Source organism: Ranitomeya variabilis, chromosome 4, assembly GCF_051348905.1.
Source record: "Ranitomeya variabilis isolate aRanVar5 chromosome 4, aRanVar5.hap1, whole genome shotgun sequence".
Lineage (NCBI taxonomy): Eukaryota > Metazoa > Chordata > Amphibia > Anura > Dendrobatidae > Ranitomeya > Ranitomeya variabilis.
In genome coordinates, this window is record NC_135235.1 from 272,985,171 (window position 1) to 272,998,485 (window position 13,315).

At 43.7% G+C, this 13,315-nt stretch overlaps 1 protein-coding gene across 3 annotated transcripts in view; it reads right to left on the reverse strand.

The window, feature by feature from the left end:
- Positions 1-13,315, reverse strand: part of HTR3B (5-hydroxytryptamine receptor 3B) — a 76,566-nt gene that overhangs the window by 34,307 nt on the left and 28,944 nt on the right. For 2 of the 3 annotated variants that reach the window (XM_077249968.1, XM_077249967.1), the window contains exon 1: positions 1,371-1,509. The exons of the other annotated variant lie outside the window; for it this stretch is intronic. The gene's annotated coding sequence lies outside the window, so the exon portion shown is untranslated. Of the gene's footprint in view, positions 1-1,370; positions 1,510-13,315 lie in introns of those variants that run through there. 3 annotated transcript variants of the gene reach the window in all.

A 13,315-nucleotide genomic window follows, 5' to 3' on the forward strand; every position in this document is an offset into this window, starting at 1 on the left:
TCCGACCTCTCGCCCCTAGTGCATAACAGCCGGCTCCTCACACATGGTATATAACATCCGACCTCTCGCCCCTAGTGTATAACATCTGGTTTCTCACCCCTGGTGTATAACCTCTGGCCCCTTGCCCCTAGTGTATAACCTCCGGCCGCCAGTGTATAACATCCGGCTCCTCAGCCCTAGTGTATAACATCCAACTCCTCACCCCTGGTGTATAACATCCAACCTCTCACCCCTAGTGTATAACATCCGGCTCTTCACTCCTCAGTGAATAATACGGTCACGGCCGGCCTTAGCTATGTGCGACCTGCGCCATCACACGGGGCGTCGGCTGTCAGACTGCAGTGGGGGCGACTTCCCGACTTCCTCCTGTCATTGCCTAAGGGGTAGATGTCCTCCATTTGGCCGCAGGCCCCCAGGACGAGCACACACCTCATACTGACATTTGCTGTATGTATCTGTGACGTAAACCTTCACCATAAAACCTTTTTAGGATGCACATAAAGAGCTAAAAACAAATCGGTTTCTATCCAGTAATCTTAAATGCCTGATTGTTTTTTAAAAGTAATTAAACAGTAATGACCCTTCTTCTCCAGCATCTTCGCTTGATTAATTGCTGAAATGAAAATGAGATTTTTAATCAATTTTTAGGAGTTGCTCCTTAAACCCCTGAACTGCAGGATGCACACGTCGCAGAAGTCACCGGAGAGCGGCCAGTAGTGATATAGGCGAGGAGACATGGAGGGAGCAGAGACTTCTCTGGCATGGTAAGACTTCGGTCACATCACATCTGGGCTGTACATCCAGGGCATCCGCCGGGAAATCACCCAGGACTGAACCTGAGACACTGACTTACACTTCCAATGTACATACAGTACATCATGGATACATATACCACGGATATACTGTGGTTGTAAAATATTAAGATGCAATATATGACTATTAGCTCCTCATAATAATTCATTATCTTGTGTTGCATGGACAAATTAAAGGGGTTGTCAATTTTCTTTACTGAAATGTTTGGCTAAAATTAATTTATGCAGTTGGGTGTGATTGAACATTTTGCACCGTTTCCCACCTAGAGCGTCTGTGTTGCACTGTCTATTCCTGGATGAAGAATGGGTTAACTGAGAACCTGTCAGTGGGCTCATTCTGACAATCCATGAGAACCGACTCTCACCTCTTGGAATACCCAACTCCTCTAATGAGTAACCGTCCCGGTGCGCCGTCTCACTCATGCCGCAAGAATGATGTCGTGCAAGAATGGCTAATCAAAGAAAAAGCCTGGAATGCTCAGAGGTTGGAGGCAGATCTCAGGGATCCCATCTGATGGCCATAGATTACTGACTTGGCCAAAGGACTCTCTAACTCACTGATTTAAATAGAGACTGTGTAAAGCTTCATTTTCAGATCAACTGAACGATCTCTGGCAGAATCCCTGACAGACGACATCAGGTCATTGGGGATCTCAGAAGCAAGACATGCTGTGGGCAGCTTATCATTGAAGCACCAGTCTATGCAGATTTATGTGTCTCCATGGTTACAGAATACACAAAGTGTCATTCTACATTCTATATTTCCTCTACTTTTTGCAAAATCAGATTTGGCTGGAGCAGCATTCACAAACTAGTTGGATATTTTTTATTATAAATGTCTTAGCTTTTTTTAATTAAGTTTTGATGCACTGAAGCAATTAAGATGGACAAATCATTTAAAGGGGAATTATCATCAAGTAAAAAGTGCCCAGTTTTTTATTTTATTCCATTCCCATTGCTCCCACTGAGTATTACTTTTTTTGCGTTTTTAAAATCCAACGTAATGAACCAGAGATATAGGCTTTTTTGTTTAGTGCTAATTATTATGTTCTTTATTAAGAAGGCGTGGCTCACAGATCCTCTGGGGCGTGTCTTTATGCTGCCCTGCATAATCACCCTGTGAGCCACGCCCCCTTACTACAGACCATACACATTTTCCTCAGATACAAAGGCTCGTATTTCGGGAACCATATGGCGGATTTAAAAAATACAAAAAGCGGAAAACTCAGAGGAGCAGTGGGAATAAAAGTAGAAAAAAAAACTGGACACTTTTGATTTAGTGACAGGTCTCCTTTAAGATGCAAACGGTATACTGTATCTCCAAGTCAGATAAACCTTATAGGAAATGAGTGTAGTATTAACTTACAATAATATTGTTATTAATATTATTTAGTTATTTAATTTGTTAAAATGCATTTTTTCATTTTTTTTTATGTTTTCGAATTCATGTAATAGGTGAGTAACACATCTAGCCGGCTTCTGAGAATCTGAGACAGTCAATCAATTCACTTGGCCCAATTACTTGGAAAGATTGTAATGGTAAACAGATTATAACAAAGCTAAATGCAGCGGTGTGAGCGCACAGACACTGCTACATTGTAAGCGAGGCACGCAATCTCAGCCGTAACTAGGAAAACAACATGAAATCGATCGGAGAAGAAAATCATTGCACATAACGTCTGAGATTTGATTTAGCGCTGAGTAGATTATTACTGATAATTTGAAAACTTTAAATCAGTTTAGGGACTCACTGCCATTTTCTCGTTTGAAGCCGATCACCAACTCGAGAGTCCGTCACGTTAACATCAGGGACCGGTTATTGATGTGCTGCATAGTATACATGACATAACTGGACTTGTACAAGGGCCCTCTCATGTAGATATACCTGGAGTCCAAGGGGCGCCGCTGCAAAATTTGGGCCTGGGCCCACCTGCATGTTGGAGACACGTTTGTGCCCTTGTCATGTTCTAGATCTTATAGATAAATAGGTGTTCGCACCCCATGTAGTAATGTCTCCTGTCCTGGATTCTTCCTGTAATAAATTCTATCATCCTTACCGCTTCTTTTAATAATGTCCCCCATATCTACCCCTTCTTGTAATAATGTCTTCCATCCAGAGCCCCTTCCAGCAATACTAACCCCATCCTGGCCCCTTTCTGTAATAATCTCCCGCATCCTATAATAATGTTCCCCATCCGGAGCCCCTTCCAGTAATAATGTCCACATCCTGGCCCCTTCCAGTAATAATGCCCCCATCCTGGACCCTATCCTATAATAATGCCCCCATCCTGGACCCCATCCTATAATAATGCCCCCATCCTGAACCCCATCCTATAATAATGCCCCCATCCCGGACCCCATCCTCTAATAATACCCCTATCCCGGACCCCATCCTATAACAATGCCCACATCCTGAACCCCATCCTATAATAATGCCCCCATCCTGGACCCTATTCTATAATAATGCCCCCATCCTGGACCCCATCCTATAATAATGCTCCCATCCTGAACCCCATCCTATAATAATGCCCCCATCCTGGACCCCATCCTACAATAATACCCCCATCCTGGACCCCATCCTATAATAATGCCCCCATCCTGGACCCCATCCTATAATAATGCCCCCATCCTAAACCCCATCCTATATTAATTCCCCCATCCTTTCTTCTGCAGTACATTTATAAAGCAACAAATAAGTATTCTTACCTTCCCCACTCCCATGACATATGGCATCTTCCTCTATAGCTGGCGCGGAAGCCTACAGTTGACTTTGGGAGCAGAGATCCCAATCTCCACATGTGCCGCCTCCGGCGACCATTTTCCCGCAATGAGAACGATAGGATAGGAAGTGTGTGGACTCCGCCAACATTTTATTAAAGCTTGGGGCCTGCGGCAACCTCGCACCGCCGAACACACCCTCCTCCCAGCTCGGGGTCCGCAGCATCACCCCACTCCTACCATTGCCACCGGAGCCACGATCCCGCAGTAGTGACCCAGCCTCTCGGGAACCCGCTCCACCGCAGCCGCCCTCAAAGTGTGATACAGAAAAATCGACTATAAGACAAACCACTATTTTATTAAAAACTATTTTTTCCTATTTTCCACCCCAACATTTGGGGACCGTTTTATGGTCTGGTGCACCTTGCAGTCCGCAAAATGAGGACATTTTTTGGCCACATGAACATTTCAATAAAATGCAATAAGAGGCGATCAAAACATCATATCTACCTAAAAATTGTATCAGTAAAAACGTCAGTTCTGAGCGCATAAAAATAAGCCTTCACCTAGCCCCATACCCCAAAAAATGAAAACGTTATGACTCTGAGTCTCAGAAAATTGCCACTAAAGCACTTTTTCTTTTCTTTTTTTTTTTAACAAAAACTCAAAAAACAATTGTGAAATTGAACTGTTTTTGCAATTTCAACGCACTTGGCATTTTTTTTTTCCTGTTTTCCAGTACACTTTGTGGTAAAATGAATAGTGCCATCTAAAAGTACAACTTGTCCTGCAAAAAAACAAACCCTTATACAGCTATGTTGACGGAAATATAAAAAGGTTATGGCTCTGGGAGGAGGGGAGAGGAACAAACGAAAATGAAAAAAAAAAAGGAAAATGGCCTGAGGGTGAAGGGGTTAAAATCCAGAGTCCCCCAATCCTTAATTCCCTTGACATCTTATTCTGAAGACCCCTATTCACATGAGTTAGTTGTCAGTAGGGCTCGCTGTATGTTTCAATAGGCAGAAGAAAGTGGGCAGTTGTCAGACCCCTCGGAGATTAGTTTATCTCATCTGGTAACAAAGGGTCGGCCATTTTGAATTCCAATGGTGGCAAACCTTTCCCATTTGGGGACCCCTCTACACATTGGTCGCTTTGGGTTTTTCGTAACTTATCTAATGACTATTGATGGCTGTAGTCAAAATCGGTGATGGAAGCTCCAGCGCGGAGAAGTACGGGGTCATCTCTCCAAAAAGAGGAGACGCTCAATGACAGCCACAGCCGCCTCCGACCATGTCTCCGTTATGATTTACCAGAAATAATATCTGGTTGCACATTAGGGGACGGTCATTAAAAATCACAAATGCAATTTTAATACACAAAATGTGATTATTGGCCTGGAAAGCTCAGCCGGCATCGACGAGGGATAAGTACCTGATTAACATTTGCTATTATTCATGATCACATTTTCTTTCATTTTTATTGGAGACCCCTCCACACCCCCCCATGGGAATAATGATTTAACTACACATTATTCCTATTTATTCCTAGTTATGTTGCATTAACCTTGAAAAATATACTGGGCTCAGTTATAATTAAGTCAGCGTGGTAAGGGTCAATGATCACCAAATAATGGAGACAGCGCTAAGTACATTCAATCAATGCTAACTGTGTGTACGGGAAGGGGAGCTGACGTCTCCAGCGCATGGAGAGACGACAAACCCTACAGCTAATTAAGAAAAAATACAAAACTAAACATGGGTTTACAGAAAAAGATATATACACCTCTACTGGGGGTACTACTGCCATACTGGACACGGTATACCTGAGGAGCTATGCTAGCACTTGGGTAGTAGGGGCCCCGAAAATCCACTCTGGGAGTGAGGAGGTTGTCACATTAAAATGGTATTCTGTGCCAAGTCTCATTACCTACTGTGATGTCCATCAGCTAAAAGTGAAATCTCGGAGACTTTTCTCTAGGACTTTTATGTGTTTTTTATTCAATTTCATGCAGTATTTGAGCGAAACACAGAAATAGAAACACATCTATCGTCTCCCTAAGTCACAATTCAATTGTCTCCTCCATACATCTGTGACCTTGTCTCCCGGTACTTACCTGCAGGCAACCTCTGATCCTCACAAGATCTCCTTCTCTACTCCCCTCTTATCTCCTCTTCCCACAATCGCATACAAGATTTCTCCCGCACATCACCCCTACTCTGGAACTCTCTACCACAACACATCAGACTCTCGCCTACTGTGGAAACCTTCAAAAGGCACCTGAAGACCCACCTCTTCCGACAAGCCTACAACCTGCAGTAATCACCGATCGACCAAACCACTGCACGACCAGCTCTACCCTCGCCTACTGTATCCTCACCCATCCCTTGTAGACAGTGAGCCATCGCGGGCAGGGTCCTCTTTCCTTCTGGACCAGTCGTGACTTGCTTTGTTCCAGACAATTGTACTTGTTTTTTTATTATGTACACCCCTTTTCACATGTAAATCGCCTTGGAATCTTCATTGTGCATCTCCTAATCCATGCTCTGCTACATCTTCACAGAAAGTCTCTTAATCTACTCCACTCTGCTGTAATGCTGGTCTCTGCTACCTCTCCATAGTGAGGATCTTAATCTTCTCCTCTTTGTTACATTGCTGAGCTCTGCTACCTCTCCACAGTAAGTCTCCTAACCTACTGCATTCTGTTACATCACTGGGCTCTGCTACTTTTCTATAGTGAATCTCTAAACCTGCTCCACTCTGCTACATCTCTGGACTCTGCTACTTCTCTATAGATGAGGTCATTATATGAGGATGGGGGTTATTATTACAAGAAGGGGCCAGGAAGGGGGACATTATTACAGTATGAGGGACATTACTACAGAAAGGAGCCAGTATGGGGGACATTATTACAGGATGTGGTACAGAAAGGGGCCAGGATGGAGCAAATTATTACAGAGAGGGCCAGAATGAGGGACGTTATTACAGGATTGGGGCCCGGATGATGGACATTACTACAAAAAGGGTCCAGGACAGGGTAAAATATTACAGGATGGGGTCCAGAACAAGAGATATTACTACAGAAAGTGGCCAGGATGGAGGACATTATTACAGAAAGGGGCCAGGACGTGGGACATTATTACAGGATGTGGTACAGGACAAGAGACATAACAACAGAAAGAGGCCAGGATGGAGGAAATTATTACAGAAAGGGCCAGAATGGGGGATGTTATTTCAGGATGGAGGCCAGGACGAGGAACATTACTGCAAAAAGGGGCCAGGATAGGGGACAATATTACAGGATGGAGGCCAGGACAAGAGACATTACTACAGAAGGTGGCCAGGATGGAGGACATTATTACAGAAAGGGGCCAGGATGGAGGACATTATTACAGAAAGGGGCCAGGGTGGGGAACATTATTACAGAAAGGAGCTAGGACATGGGCATTATTACAGAAAAGGGAAAGGTCGGGGACAATAGTATATGGGGGGTAAACTAATATGCCTTTATAAGCTCTAGAACCCTACGAGAGCCCATACATCTGACCAACATGCAGGTGGGGGCCCAGGTCCAAATTTTGCAGTAGGCTAGGCAGACTCTAGTTATGCCACTGCCATAGACACAAGATTGCCGTCGGCCAAACGTTTATTATCCCTAGAGCTGTCGCCATCATCAGCCTATTAATATGCCCTGTAGAGGTCTGCGGAGCAGGTAGGGGGCACGGCTGCCAATCACCACTTCTCTTTGTTAGAAATCTTGGCTAACAAAGTGCAGTTTTCCATAATCTATATAACAAAAATACATAAAAAAAAACACAAGTGATAACACTATATATATATATACAGTATATATATATATATAAATGTACTCTATTCTTCATTCACTTTATAGTAGTCAAACTTTTCTCTGAGTTTCCGCACATGACTGGCACATGGCATTGTGGGAAAACACATTGGCTGGTAACACTTCGCTGCTATTCCCAACAGTAAATGGGCTGAATGCACACAAGTGTTTCTTTTATGGCATCAGCCTCCCCTCGCACCGTATAAAACGATCACCTGGCATGAATATCAATCAGATGACTACCTGCATTAGAGGGCAGAGCAGCAAAAATCATTGCTAATTTACACTAATGCCGTAAGATCCAATTTCTGCTGCCCGTCAACCTGTAACTGAAGAGATTGAACATATTCCAAACCCAATTAAGTCTCATTATTTACTATGAATAGCGTTACCGGGATGATGTCTATGACCAACGTTTTTAGCACAGAGTGGTTTAAATGACTTCGAAGCCACAAAACAAAGTCATTTAGTGGTTTCTAAGTGTTAGGAGACATATGAGACGCCTCACGGAATATCATAGACATGGGGACGGGTCATTAGCCCTATATAATGTATAGGACTTTCTGAGGTCAGTACTTACTATGGAGTACTTACTATGGAGTATTGAATGACGAGTCTGCCCTTGCTGGACACTTTATGGTGTCCCATGTATCTTCAGAGTCTTCCAACACCTTGTCTGAACAGTGTCTTAATTATTTCCCCTTGTAATCTGCATTCTGACATGTGCATAGTAAAGTCTAGAATTGGACCATTTTTTCCTTGTGCCAAAAGTTTGTCCGGAAAATCAATAACTTACGATCTGTAAAAACTGTATGAAAAAAATGCAAAATGTTTCTATCAGGGAAAACCCAGCACTTGATTTCCAGTGTGAGTAAAATCCCAAAATTTTATTGAAAAATCCAAATTAAATACACTGCTCAAAAAAATAAAGGGAACACTAAAATCCCACATCCTAGATATCACTGAATGAAATGTTCCAGTTCTAAATCTTTATTCATTACATAGTGGAATATGTTGAGAGCAATAAAACCTAAGAATGATCAACGTAAATCACAACTAATATCCCACGGAGGTCTGGAGTTGGAATGATGCGCAAAATCAGTGGAAAATGAAGTTACAGGCTGATCCAACTTCAGTGGAAATGCCTCAAGACAAGAAAATGATGCTCAGTAGTGTGTGTGGCCTCCACGTGCCTGTGTGACCTCTCTACAACGCCTGGGCATGCTCCTGATGAGGTGGCGGATGGTCTCATGAGGGATCTCCTCCCAGACCTGGACTAAAGCATCCACCAACTCCTGGACAGTCTGTGGTGCAATGTGATGTTGGTGGATGGAGCGAGATATGATGTCCCAGATGTGTTCAATCGGATTCAGGTCTGGGGAACGGGCGGGCCAGTCCATAGCTTCAATGCCTTCATCTTGCAGGAACTGCTGACACACTCCAGCCACATGAGGTCTGGCATTGTCCTGCATTAAGAGGAACCCAGGGCCAACCGCACCAGCATATGGTCTCACAAGGGGTCTGAGGATCTCATCTCGGTACCTAATGGTAGTCAGGCTACCTCTGGCGAGCACATGGAGGGCTGTGTGGCCCTCCAAAGAAATGCCACCCCACACCATTACTGACCCACTGTCACACCAGTCATGCTGAAGGATGTTGCAGACAGCAGATCGCTCTCCACGGCGTCTCCAGACTCTGTCACATATCACATGTGCTCTGTGAACCTGCTTTCATCTGTGAAGAGCACAGGGCGCCAGTGGCGAATTTGCCAATCCTGGTGTTCTGTGGCAAATGCCAATCATCCTGCACGGTGTTGGGCTGTGAGTACAACCCTCATCTGTGGATGTCGGGCCCTCAGACCATCCTCATGGAGTCGGTTTCTAACTGTTTGTGCAGACACATGCACATTTGTGGCCTGCTGGAGGTCATTTTGCAGGGCTCTGGCAGGGCTCCTCCTGTTCCTCCTTGCACAAAGGCTGAGGTAGTGGTCCTGCTGCTGGGTTGTTGCCCTCTTACGGCCCCCTCCACATCTCCTGGTGTACTGGCCTGTCTCCTGGTAGTGCCTCCAGCCTCTGGACAGTACGCTGACAGACACAACAAACCTTCTTGCCACAGCTCGCATTGATGTGCCATCCTGGATGAGCTGCACTACCTGAGCCACTTGTGTGGGTTGTAGAGTCTGTCTCATGCTACCATGAGTGTGAAAGTACAACCAACATTCAAAAGTGACCAAAACATCAGCCAGAAAGCATTGGTACTGAGATGTGGTCTGTGGTCCCCACCTGCAGAACCACTCCTTTATTGAGTGTCTTGATAAATGGCAATAATTTCCATCTGTTGTCTATTCCATTTGCACAACAGCTTGTGAAATTGATTGTCAATCAGTGTTGCTTTCTAAGTGGACAGTTTGATTTCACAGAAGTTTGATTTACTTGGAGTTATATTCTGTTGCTAAAGTGTTCCCTTTATTTTTTGAGCAGTGTAGTATACACATAAACAAATACAGGACATCCTGGAGATAGTAGAAAAACCTACGCGTTTCGAACTGACATTTGCACGTGGTTCTTATTTATGGCCATGAATAAGGATATCCACGCGTTTTGAACCGGCATTTGTGTGTAGTTCTTATTCATGGCATCCCTTTGCGCTTCAAATCCAGCACTCGATTTCCAGTGTCAATAAAAACAAAATGCTTTATTGAAACTTCCACATGTCCGGGAGATAATAGCAAAAACGTACGCATTTCGATCCAGCATTTGTGTGTTCTTATTTGTGATCATGAATAAGATCCCTATGTTTTTCGAACGGCATTTACGTGCAGTTCTTATTCACAGCCATTAATAAGGAAACCCACACATTTTGAACCGGCATTGTGTGTGGTTCTTAGTCATGGTCATAAATAAGAATCCATATGAGTTTTTAATCCAGTGGAACCAGATTTCCAGTGGGAATAAAAACAAAAAACGTTTATCGAAAGATCCAAAATAAAATAGTAGAATCATTAAAAATAAAACAGGACATTCTGTATATAGCAGCAAAAACCATCTCGTTTCGAACTAAAATTTGTTCGGTTATTATTCATGACCATTTATAAGAAAACCGACGCGTTTTGAACCAGCATTTGTGTGCAGTTCTCATCCATGGTCACGACTAACATCCCTTACATGTTTCGAATCAAGCACTTAATTTCCATTGTGAATAAAACCAAAACCTTTTATTGACGTACTCAGATTAAAATAGAAGAATCATTAAACAGGACACCCTATGCGTTTCGAACAGGTATTTGTGTGCATTTTTTGACTTATAGCTATGAGTAAGAACAGCACATAAATGCTGGTTCGAAATGCATAGGTTTTTTTTTATTATCTAATTTGGTTGTTTCAATGAAAGTTTTTGCATTTAATCAAACTCGAAAACTAAGTGCTGGATTAGAAACGAATAGGGATTCTTGGTCATGACCATGGATAAGAACTGCACACAAATGCCGTTTCAAAATGTGTTGGTATTCTTATAAATGGCCATGAATAATAACTGTAATGCTGCTGCCATGCAGTATCGCACAACCTTCACCACGGGGTGCCGGTGGAGTAACAAAAGGTTGCGCAAACAGTGTAGCACCGCAGTGCGGTAACGCAGGCGCCACCAGTTGGCAAGAGAGTGGTCAGATGAGCCGGGTCAGAAACGGTCAGGAAATGCAATACCAGAGGAAACAGTAACACATGTGGTCAGGTACAAGCCAGAGAAGTCAGAGCCAGTCGGGAGCAGAGAAGCCAGAAATGTGAGACAGTCTAACAAGTCAGAGGTCAAGTCGGGTCAGATAAGGAAGCTTAACCCCCTCATGACCAGACGGGGCAGAAAATAACAAGACACAAACCCCAGCCTGGATCATGACAATAACCACACACAAACGACAGTTCGAAATGCAAAGGTTTTTGCCACTGGATGTCCTGTTTTTTTAACTATTCGACTATTTTAATTTGGATGTTCAATAAAAGTTTTTTGCTTTTATTCACACTGGAAACTAAGTACTGGATGCAAAGCGCGTAGGCTCCTTAATCATGGCCATGAGTAAGAACCACACACAAATGTTGGTTTGAAATGCGTAGGTTTTTGATACTATGTTTTTTTTAATGTTTATACTATTTTAATTTGGATCTATCAATAAAAGTTTTGGTTTTTATTCACACTGGAAATCAAGTGCTGGATTTTTACTAACTTTCTAAGTCCCATCCATTCCCTTTTTTTATCTGAGCACTTCCCTCGGATCTATCTAAGCATTTGAAAGTTGAGCTGAAATCACACTTTTATTTTCTATTTGATAAAGTTTCTGTATAATTTTTTCAGTTCCGGTATTTGTTTTTCCTGCATTTGTTAAAAATGTGAGTATTTGTCTTTCTGTCTGGAGAGGCTGCACTGCATGGCTTCATTTCTATCACTCCTTAATAAATAAAGCTTCATATTTCATAGACTCCTTCCCCAAATCTACGTGTGATGCTGATAAATATTCCCTGTAACAAGGTCCTTGGGTGGAAAATGTAGGTGGAAGAGATCAGGGCCATGGAGTGATGGATTCTTTATCAGTGCTTGTTACAGAAAAGCAACAAACGGATCTCAGCAAGTGATACAAAATAAATCTGTTCAGCTGAAACATTGAATACCCACGAGCAAAGAAATGTAAATACTGTAAGATATTAATGGAAGCGTTACAGTAGACGCCCCCATTCATCCCCTCTCTCTCTTTACACGCTTTTACCCTCCGACAATTTAACATTTGGAAAAGTAAACCAAATGTATAAAGGAAATTTAGAAGAATATTTGGCTTTTGTAATGTTCTGTAGTTTGCAGAATACGCTCTGTTCACACCACGGAAGACTTGGAATAGGGTTTACTGAGCGGATACATGACACGACTGATACACCTTTACACTGGGGTCACACCGGCGTATACTCACCCATCCTGGAGAATCAGGCGAGTGCGATCACAGAGTGAGAAGATGGAAAAAAAATGTCCGTGAAAACTGCACCACAAGCCCCCAACAACCTAATATCATATTCTGATACCTCTGGAAGAAGGCGCAGCTGCTGGTGACAGATTCACTCCGAGAAAAAAGAGCCATGAGCCGAAGATTATGTATGAAGACTCATTACATGTGAGATGAATGGAGGACGTCCGGGTACAAGACTCTGCTCCAAGGCTTTCTGCTGTAATCCAAGAACCAGCGGTTCATCGCTAATGGGAGCGAAGGGTAAAACGCCCATGGGGGCTGCAGCAGTAGAAACACACCGCAAAAAGGAAGAACTCCCTCCTCCGGGTCTAGGAATAAAAAATGGGGCCGGATGTTATACACCAGGGGCAATGGGGCCGGATGTCATACACCAGGGGGCAATGAGGCCGGATGTTATACACCAGGGGCAATGGGGCTGGATGTTATACACCAGGGGGATGAGGCCGGATGTTACACCTCAGGGGAAATGGGGCCGGATGTTATACACCAGGGGAAATGGGGCCAGATGTCATACACCAGGGAAAATGGGGCCAGATGTTATACACCAGGGGAAATGGGGACGTATGTCATACACCAGGGGCAATGAGGCCGGATGTTATACACCAGATGTTATACACCAGGGGAAATGGGGACGGATGTCATACACCAGGGGCAATGAGGCCGGATGTTATACACCAGGGGAAATGGGGCTGGATGTTATACACCAGGGGCAATGAGGCCGGATGTTATACACCAGGGGAAATGGGGCCGGATGTTATACACCAGGGGAAATGGGGCTGGATGTTATACACCAGGGGCAATGAGGCCGGATGTTATACACCAGGGGAAATGGGGCCGGATGTTATACACCAGGGGAAATGGGGCCGGATGTTATACACCAGGGGGCAATGAGGCCGGATGTTATACACCAGGGGGCAATGAGGCCGAATGTTATACACC